The sequence below is a fragment of the Eleutherodactylus coqui genome, chromosome 5, assembly GCF_035609145.1.
Source record: "Eleutherodactylus coqui strain aEleCoq1 chromosome 5, aEleCoq1.hap1, whole genome shotgun sequence".
Taxonomy (NCBI): domain Eukaryota; kingdom Metazoa; phylum Chordata; class Amphibia; order Anura; family Eleutherodactylidae; genus Eleutherodactylus; species Eleutherodactylus coqui.
The window spans coordinates 26,625,371-26,635,454 of record NC_089841.1 but is presented as its reverse complement, the minus strand read 5'-3'; positions in this window follow the sequence as shown (position 1 = coordinate 26,635,454).

Sequence of the window (10,084 nt, the reverse complement as noted above, 5' to 3'; positions counted from 1 at the left end):
TGAGTAGAGATGGACGTGTTGCAGTTCAGGTATGAAGACCTTCAGTTTATAGTATATATCTTACTATATAAAAGGGAACCCTAGTGCTGCTGCCACCATATCTTGCTGCAGGTCTTTTGCAGCCACTCAAGGGTTTTTACCAACTGCCTCCTCCAGTATCTAGTGGCGACTCTTTCTGCCATGTCTGGATAGTGTAACCAGTGTTCCTGTAACATTGAACTTGTATTCAGCTATATCTCTAGGAATATTCAGTGCTTTTGTATCTTTTGCACCCCTTTCCTTGTTTGAACAAGGCAATGTTCTTTTCTTTTACCTTTTTATCTGTATTTCTAACATGCAATCAAACATCAGTCAGCAAAGCTCTTGTCAGTCCAGGTATCTGATGTATTTTCTCTCAAACACACCTGATGCAACTAATGAAGCCCTTGATTAGTTGCATCCGGTGTGCTTGAGACAACAACTGATTTCCTAATGTGTGCTGTTGTGAGGGATTCTATTCAGGGGGTGAATAATTCTGAGACGGCAAATGTGGTATCTTGTGGAGAAGTCAGAGGACCACTTGCTATTTTAGTTGTGTTGATCAATTTATATTGCTCTTGTTTGATTGCAAAAAGAAAAAAAAAAGGTTTGTAAATTTGACTAATAAACCTAATCTGCAACTGAAGTAGAACAATTTTGATTGCAACTCTATGAATATAGCAGCTAACTAAATGTCTCCTTCAGTACATGACAATATTCTGTTAGCTTTAGCACCAGCTGCTTGGAATTGTGCAGTTAGTCTATGATTTACACTGCAGAACTTTACATTTGTTCCACACTAAATCTTAATTACCAATTGGATGTCCAAACAGCTGGAACGTTCAATAATATGCTACATGTAACTAGACAACATTTGTAGCGCTCACCTACCAAAGCCATCAATATGAAAAAGAGCATAGAGAAGTTTATACAGTGGTACCTCGGGATGCGAGTGCCTCAGTTTACATGTTTTTTGACTTGCAAGTAGGCTTTCTCCCAAATTTTTGCTCTGATTTAAGAGCAAAAACTCTGGTTACAAGCCTGCTTGTAAGTCAAGCAGCTCACAAGCTGAGGCAAAGGGGGGTTCTAATACTCACCTATCGCCGGCGTCCTCCTTCATGCAGACAGAGCATTTTTTTCTGGATGCAGGACTTGAATGCCCCGCCTCCAGCAAGCTAATGCTCTCATTGGTTAATCCAGTGCCGCGTCAGCCAATGAAAGCCGGCGCTGGGTTAACCAATCCCAGCTATTCAATGATGTCATTGGAGAAATTGTGTGGAATGTTTTACATGACTATAAAAGATCATTAATCATAATGTTTTGTAACTGGATAACCCATTTAACATTCCCTTCACTTTCAATGTATTCCTAGTTAGCTCTTAGGCTGGGTTCACACGAGTCGGATTTCCAGCGGTTTGGCCGCATCGAAAAACCATGAGAATTCCGCTGGAAAGCGCACTTGCAAAACCTGCAGCATTTCACCATGTGTTTTGGAACTGTTTGGCCGCTGGTATTCCACTGCAGCTTTCTCTCCCCATGAGAGGAGTGAGGCCGCAGTGGAAAAAAAACAAAAACAAACGCCGCTTCCACCCTGCTTTGCCGCGACGGATTGGCCGCCCTGTGTGGACGAGATTTTTGCAAAATCTCATCCACATGGCTGGCTAATCCTGGGATTAAGAGCTGTGGGCAGATTTGCCGCAGGGGATTTCCGCGGCAAATCTGTCCCGTGTAAACCCAGCATTAGCTATGAGATAATCTAGATAAGGAATTCTATATTTTTTGACATTTTTAAAATATAATTTAGACCTTACTTAACCTCAGCATACGTCTATGTGAAGTTATTTTGGTTTGTTCTCGAGTTAGCTGTCTACAAAAGGTCCAGCAGGAAACCTCTTCTCCCAGTGGGTTATGTTTTAACTATTCTACCAGAGAATGGAGCTGCAGGAAGATCATTTGCATATTCCCTGTGCATTCTGGGAAGAGTAAAGAATCACTATAAGCGGGAAGATTGCTAGGATTATCCGGGTCTAGCTGCTCGGAGGACATCGCCAAACCACGCGAGAAATTGTACACTTAGTGGTGTTTTACAAGTTATATATCTTCAATACGATTCTTGACTTTTAGAAGTGGACATCTACTGACAACATGGAAAAGGATAGATGCCATATGGTGAGCTGCAATGTATGCTATATGTTTACAGACCTACCAGAGGAAAAGCCAAACTTCATCTGCCAAAAATGTAAGCTTATGTCTCTACTGGAGGAGAAGGTGTGTAGTTTTCAGGAGAGAATAGCGACATTGAAACGTATTAAGGAAGATTAGGATTTCCTTGACAGAGTAGAAGAAAGTCTTCAAAATGTTGAAGGAAAAGAAATGTCCAGTGTACCTGCAGAAGCCCAGGAATGGAAGCATGTAATCCAAAGAAGCAGGAAGAACATGAGTCAGCCAGCACCCATACTGCTTGGGAAGCGGTACCAGGTTCTCACGTAGGGGGAGCTGGTACTGGCTCCTGAGCAGAAGGAGAAAGAGGTACAGCAAGAAATGACTCTACCCACAAAGAACAAAGCAGAGGAGAAAGAGGTACAGCAAGAAATGACTCTACCCACAAAGAACAAAGCAGAAGAGAAAGAGGTACAGCAAGAAATGACTTTACCCACAAAGAACAGTGTTGTAAGCGCACAGAGTCCTCTTGAATGGAGAAAAAGCTGTTCTGTTGTGAAGAAGAAAAGGAGAGTGGTGGTTGTGGGGAATTCCCTATTGAGAGGAACAGAGTCCGCTGTCTGCAGACCTGACACCTCACGAGAGGTGTGCTGTCTGCCAGGTGCACAAATAAAAGATGTGTCTGATAGGCTGTCAAGACTCTTTAGTCATACAGAATACCACCCATTCCTACTAATACATGAGGGGACAAATGACTTTTCAAAAAAAGAACCTTGCAACGATCTGCAGAGACTTTGAAGACCTCAGAAAGAAGGCAAAGGAACTGGGAGCACAGGTGGTCCTCTCATCCATCCTCCCAGTGGATGGCCATGGAATAAGAAGATGGAACAGGATTATAGAGGTGAACAACTGGCCGCGTCGATCATGCCGTCAGCAAATATTTGGATTCCTAGACCATGGAGTGAATTACCTATATAATGGACTGCTTGCTAGAGACTGGTTGCACCTTAGACAAACAGGTAAGTATATATTTGGTGGGTGCCTTGCTTCACTCATTAGGAGAGATTTAAACTAGAACTATATGGGAAGGGAAGTGAAAGGCCAGGTAAACATATACAGCTAATTAATACATTTGAGAACCTCGCTATTAGAAGTGGAAAGGAAGAACAAAGACAACAAATTCAGAAGAAAAGTAGAGACACTGATCACAAACTAAAATGCTTCTACACAAATGCACAGAGCATGGGAAACAAACAAGGAGAATTGGAGCTCCTAACACAGGAAGAGAAATATGATGTCATAGGTATCACAGAAACTTGGTGGGATGATACACATGATTGGAATACAAGGCTTGAAGGATACAACTTTTTTTTTTAAAATAAGAAACAGACCAAAAAAAGGAGGAGGTATTGCATTGTATGTTAGGAAAACATACATCTCCACAGAGATTCAAGCTTCAGAGCACGGTAGTTGTATACAAACTGTTTGGGTAAGAATACAAGGAGAGAACAACAGAAAGGACAACATTGTAGGCATTTACTATAGGCTGCCTGGAGAAGCAGAAGAGAATGATGAACTCTTTCTACATCAGATGGCCAAGCTCTCAAAAAGGCATGACATAGTGATCTGGGAGATTTTACCTATCCGGACATTTGTTGGGAATCTCTTTCAGGTAAAAGTAATGGATCCAAGAAATTTTTATCCGCTCTTGCTGACAACGTTATCTTCCAAAAGATAGAAGAGAAAACAAGAAGATCTGCTATCTTGGACCTAATTCTTAACAACAGGGAGGAAATGGTTGAGGAAGTGATCATGCTATCCTTGAATTGTGGATGAAAAAGGGAGGAAAACCTGAGAAAACTCAGACCTCAAGGTTGAATTTCAGAAATGCAGATTTCAATGAACTCAGAAAGAGGGTAGGAAGAATCCAATGGCTGGATGTTCTTAAGGACAGAAATGTCCAAGAAGTGAAAAATTGCAAAAATGAGATTCTCAAAGCACAATCGTTAACAATTAGAGATGAGCGAACGTACTCGGTAAGGGCGATTTCGCAATCGAGCACCGCGATTTTCGAGTACTTCACTACTCGGGTGAAAAGTACTCGGGGTCGCCGGGGGGCAGGGGGAGGCGCTGCGGAGCGGGGGGTAGCAGCGGGGAACAGGGGGGAGCCCTCTCTCTCTCCCTCTCCCCCCCACTTCCCTCTGCAACCCCCCGCTCACCCACAACGCCCCCGAGTACTTTTCACCCAAGTAGTGAAGTACTTGAGAATCGCGGTGCTCGATTGCGAAATCGCCCTTACCGAGTACGTTCGCTCATTTCTATTAACAATCCCTGAAAGAGGAAAGATTGGGAAGCATTTAAAGAGACCAGGATGGATGAACACAAAACTTGCACACGTTAAAATTGAAAAAAAAATATGTTTATCAAATGGAAAGAGGGGGGAATATCTAGAAAAGAGAATAATGCGGTCTGCTGAAACTGTAGGACAAGTGTCAGAAAAGCTAAAGCTAATAATGAATTAAGGCTTGAAACAAAGGCCAAAAGCAATAAAAGAAGATTTTGGGGGTATGTCAAAAGCAAAAAAAAAGCCAAAGATAGTATTGGATGCTTACAAGATGAAAATGGTGAATTGGTTAAGGATGATGTTGAGAAGGCCGAACTTTTAAATTCCTCTTTTGTATCTGTTTTCTCTCGGAAAGTAGATGGAGCATTAATTGATTTTCCCATTGCTATTGGGGCAATAAAGGAATGCAGGCTATCTATAAGCAGAGAGATGGTGAGGGAACACTTAGCTAACTTAAATGAATTCAAGTCTCAAGGTCCAGATGAATTATATCCTAGGATACTAAAGGAAGCAGCAGAAGTAATTGCTGAACCACTCGCCATAATCTCTGAAAATTCCTGGAGAACAGAAAAAGTCCCAGAAGATTGGAAAAGGGCAAATGGCCTGTGAGCCTGACTTCTATACCGGGAAAGATCTTTGATAAATTATTAAACACTATGCATGCAAGTACTTGGATGAAAATAGAATGATTAACCAGAGCCAGCCTGGGTTTGTAACAAACACGTCATGCCAGACGAATCTAATTTCCTTCTATGACAGAATCACCGACTGGGTTAATCAGGAAAATGTGGTAGATATAGTTTATCTTGTTGTTTAGTAAAACATTTAGCAAAGTATCTCTTACCATACTTAAAGAAAAAACTACCAAATATGAGATTGACAAGGCAACTGTTAGGTGGATTCACAACTGGCTGAGTAATCAAACTGAAAGAGGGGTCATAAATGACTGCACATCCAAGTAGAAGAATGTATCAAGTGGAATACCACAAGGTTCTGTCCTAGGCTCAGCGTTGTTCAACATTTTTATACATGATCTGGAAGAGAGAATTGATGGCAAACTGATCAAATTTGCCGACGACACAAATCTAGGAGGGATAGTTAACATTAGGGAAAAGAGAGAGAGTATTCAAAAAGATCTAGAAAAGCTTGCACAGTGAACAAATTCCTAAATCTGGGCAATAAAAATGAAAAAAGCACATACAGAATGAGAGGAAGTGGACTAAGCAGCAGCAGAACATGTGAAAAAGACTTGGGTATACTAATAGATCATAGACTGAACATGAGTCAACAATGTGATGCAGCAGCCAAAAAGGCAAACAATTTTGGGATGTATTAAGAGAAGCATAGAGTCTAGATCACGTGAGATCATTATCCCCCTCTACTCTTCCTTAGTCAGACCTCATCTGCAATATGGGGTCCAGTTCTGAACACACCACTTTAAAAAGACAGAGACGAACTGGAGCAAGTTCAGAGAAGAGCTACCAAGATGGTGAGCGGTCTGCAAATCACGTCCTATGGGGAACTGTTAAAGGATCTGGGAATGTTTAGCTTGCAAAAAAGAAGGCTGACAGGAGACTTAATAACTATCTACACATATCTGAAGGGCTGTCACAGTGCAGAGGGATCAGCCCTATTTTCATTTGCACAAGGAAAGACTAGAAGCAATGGGATGAAACTGAAAGGGAGGAGACACAGATTAGATATTAGAAAAATCTTTCTGTCAGTGAGGGTGATCAATGAGTGGAACAGGTTACGATGGGAGGTGGGGAGTTCTCCTTCAATGGAAGTGTTCAAACAAAGGATGGACAAATATCTGTCTGGGATGATTTAGTGATTCTGCATTGAGCAGGGGGTTGGAACCGATGACCCTGGAGGTCCCTTCCAATACTACCATTCTATGATTGTTGGTTCTCACTGTGGCTTTTTCATTGCTTTAGAGAGACCTGATCAATGTGCGGGTACTCCTACTCCCCTCTGTGCTTTCCAAAGCTTATCATGCTCAATGCAGACAAAAGCCTTAGTGTAATCAATGAAGCATAAGTAGAGCTTCCAAAAAGAAGACAGGAAAGACAACAACAATTTCCTGAACGCCTGATGCATGAGTCACACCAGCTGCTCTAACCAGTCCCGAGAGCTACTAACATTACTATGCCATATAATCTGGAGCACCTGTACATGGCCAAAGGATTGGTAAAGATCAGTTTTCATCCCACTGCCTAAGAAGGGTGATGTCAAGGACTGTGGAAACTATAGAACAATAACTCTAATTCCCCACGCCAGCAAAGTGCTTCTGAAAACCATTTAGAAGTGCTTGGACAATATCCTTGACTAGGAACTTCCTGATGAAAATGCTGGATTCCGCAAAGGCAGAGGGGCCACATTACAAACCTGCTGTAGAGGAGCCACATCACAAACCTGGATCATGGAGAAGGCAAGAGGCTATCAGAAGAAACAGCAGTATCATTCACTAAACCACACAACTTTGCCAATCAGTTTGAACAATGAGCCAATTTGTGGTAAACCCATGTCAGAATGGTATTTTGCCTCCCTTGCAGCCACCCTGTGGCTGATACATGTAAGCTCACCCTTCAGAAGGTTCCTTATGGCATTCAGTTTGTGGGAAGAACTATGGAAAACTACAGATCCCAAAACCCCCAAATACAGACCCTGTGCCAGACTCTTCCCCCTAAATAGGGACCCAAGCTGCTTGACCAAACCAATTATTTTTGGTCGAAACGTTACGTTTGTTTGATATGGAGGAATAAAGAATTTTGAAGATTTTTTGCACCACTGCATGCCATGCTGCCACAACTTTTCTTTGCTATGCATGGATCACTCTTTGAGTGTGATTACTCAGTTAGTCGTGAATCCACCTAACATTTGTCTTGTTCATCCTATAGTTGGACATGTTTTCGATGAGGATGGTAAAGGATACTTAACAAATGGTTAAGTAAAATCAAGATGCACTTTACCGCATTTTCCTGATCAACCCAGTCTGATTGTGTCATAGAAGGAAATTAGATTAGTCTGGCATAATTTGTTTGTTACAAACCCATGCTGGCTCTGATTAAGTACTCCACTTTCATCCAAGTTCTTGCATAGATGCAATTTAATAATTTGTTCAAAGATCTTTCCCAGTATAGAAGTTAGGCTCACAGGCCTGTAGTTACCTGGGTCCACCTTATTCTGTTTTTTGAAGATAGGGACAACATTTGCCCTTCTCCAATCTTCTGGGACTTATGCTGTTCGCCAAGATTTTTCAAAGATTACAGTGAGTGGTTCAGAAATTACCTCTGCGGCTTTCTTGAGTATTCTAGGGCAGTGGTTCCCAAAGTTTTTCAGTCATTCAGCCCTTTTTTAAACAAAAGTTTCTAGTGGAGCCCCAAGAAATGTTCAGAAGGTGTGGTCAGGGGGGGCGTGGCTTATCACAACATGATTTTTACCTCCGTCGTTATAAAAAAGGACATGGCCGTTAAAAAAAAAAAAAGAAACAGAGTGGAACCCTGAAGCATTGGATGGGCTATTGAGATACATTATATTTAAAATTAACATGCTGCGGAATTAAATCCAGCACCACATGTCAATATTCACATGGGTTTTGCGCAGATTTTTTCCACAGCGTGTGGATGAGATTTTTAAAACCTCATCCACTTTGCTGCTACAGCTACTCTAAATTCTGCAGCAAATCCACCCCATGTAGTAATAGTAATCCCCTATATTAGTGGCCACAGTAGTGATAGCGTGCCCCACTGCAGCACCAGTAGTAATAGCGCTCCCTATTGCGGCCCCAGTAGTGATAAGGCGCCCCACTGCAGACCCAGTAATGATAGCACCCCCTATTGCAGTCCAAATAGTGATAAAGTCCCACCACTGCGGCCCCAAAAGTGAAAACGCTCCCCCCACTCTGGTCCCAATAGTGATAGCGCCGCCCATTGAGGTCCCAATAGAAATATTGTACCCCACTGATGCCCCAGCAGTAATAGGGTCCCTCGCTGTCGCTATGCTCTTCCGATGCAAGGAGAGGAAGGAGTTAAGATTACTTACTACACACAGCCTTCCCTGTCTCTGATGAACCAGAGCTCACAGACAGTAGCGATGGAAGGCAGTGAAATAGGAAGTTGCTTAACCCCTTCCTTTACCTGAAGTTGGAGGTTTAGCAGTGCCGCTTACAATAGGGGCGATTGGACCCTTTTGGAGTCCCGGGCCCGGGGTGGTTGCCCCAATTATAATCCGCCATTGGTCTCCGCTTTACTCACAGCTGTAGCAGTGTTGGGACATCTTGTACTTCAAAATGAATGTATAGGACCTGCGGTTCTGCATAACAACATGGATCACATGACTGGAGCCGATCATGACATAATCCTCACTACTATGTGACCGCAGGTCCTAGACCTTCATTTTTCTCATTACACTCTGTCTGGACACCGCTACAGTTGTGAGTAGAGCGGGGACCAATACTCTCTGTCAGAGCCCCTGATAATCACTCACGGAGCCCCACACTTTGGGAAACCATATCCTAGGATGTAAAATCACAGAAGGAGAATATACAAACAGACAAAAAACATCAAAGTGGCCATAAACCTACAGATATTATACAGTGACTAAATGACAACTCAGGAAGATCATACACATGTATATTTAGGAACATAATCTTTCATCCTTAGGGAGAGCACCTAGAACAGTGTTGGCGAACCTATGGCACACGTGCCAAAAGGCGGCATGCAGAGGCCACCCTGCTGGCACACGCTGCCGTCGGCTGCTCACCACGGTAGTGAATGCCAGCTGGGGCTGCAGCTCCTCTGCCGGTATTCACTCAGCGGCGCTGCTAGCTGCGCTTACACACTGTGACTTCAATGTGCTAGAGCAGGGGGAGGAGGCGTCTGGTAGCACACTGACATCACAGTGTGCCACTGGGATCAGTGCTGCTAGCAGCGCCGAGAAGGGGCGCTTCCATGAGGAGGAGAGAGTAGGTATATGAGTCTCAGGGGGCACTATTACTACTTGGGGCCGTGGTGGCATGTCACTATTACTACTGGGGGCCGCTGTGGGCTCTCACTATTACTACTTGGGGCTACTGTGGGATGTCACTATTACCACTTCGGGCGCTTGTGTAATGTCACTATTACTACTTGGCGCAGCTGTGTAATGTCACTATTACTACTTGGCGCAGCTGTGTAATGTCACTATTACTACTGGGGGCCAATGTGGGATGTCACTATTACTACTGGGGGCCGCTGTCTGATGTCACTATTAGTACTGAGGGCTGCTGTGGGATGTCACTATTACTAATGGGAGCCACTGCATGGTGTCACTATTATTACTGGGGGCCAATGTGGGATGTCACTATTATTACTGGGGGCCACTGTGGGATGTCACTATTACCATTTGGGGCCGCTGTGGGATGTCACTATTACTACTAGGCGCCATTGTGGGATGTCACTATTACTACTTGGGGCCGATGTGGGATGTCACTATTACTACTGGGGCCGCTGTGGGATGTCACTGTTATTACTACTGGGGCCACTGTGGGATGTCACTATTACTACTGGGAGCCACTGCATG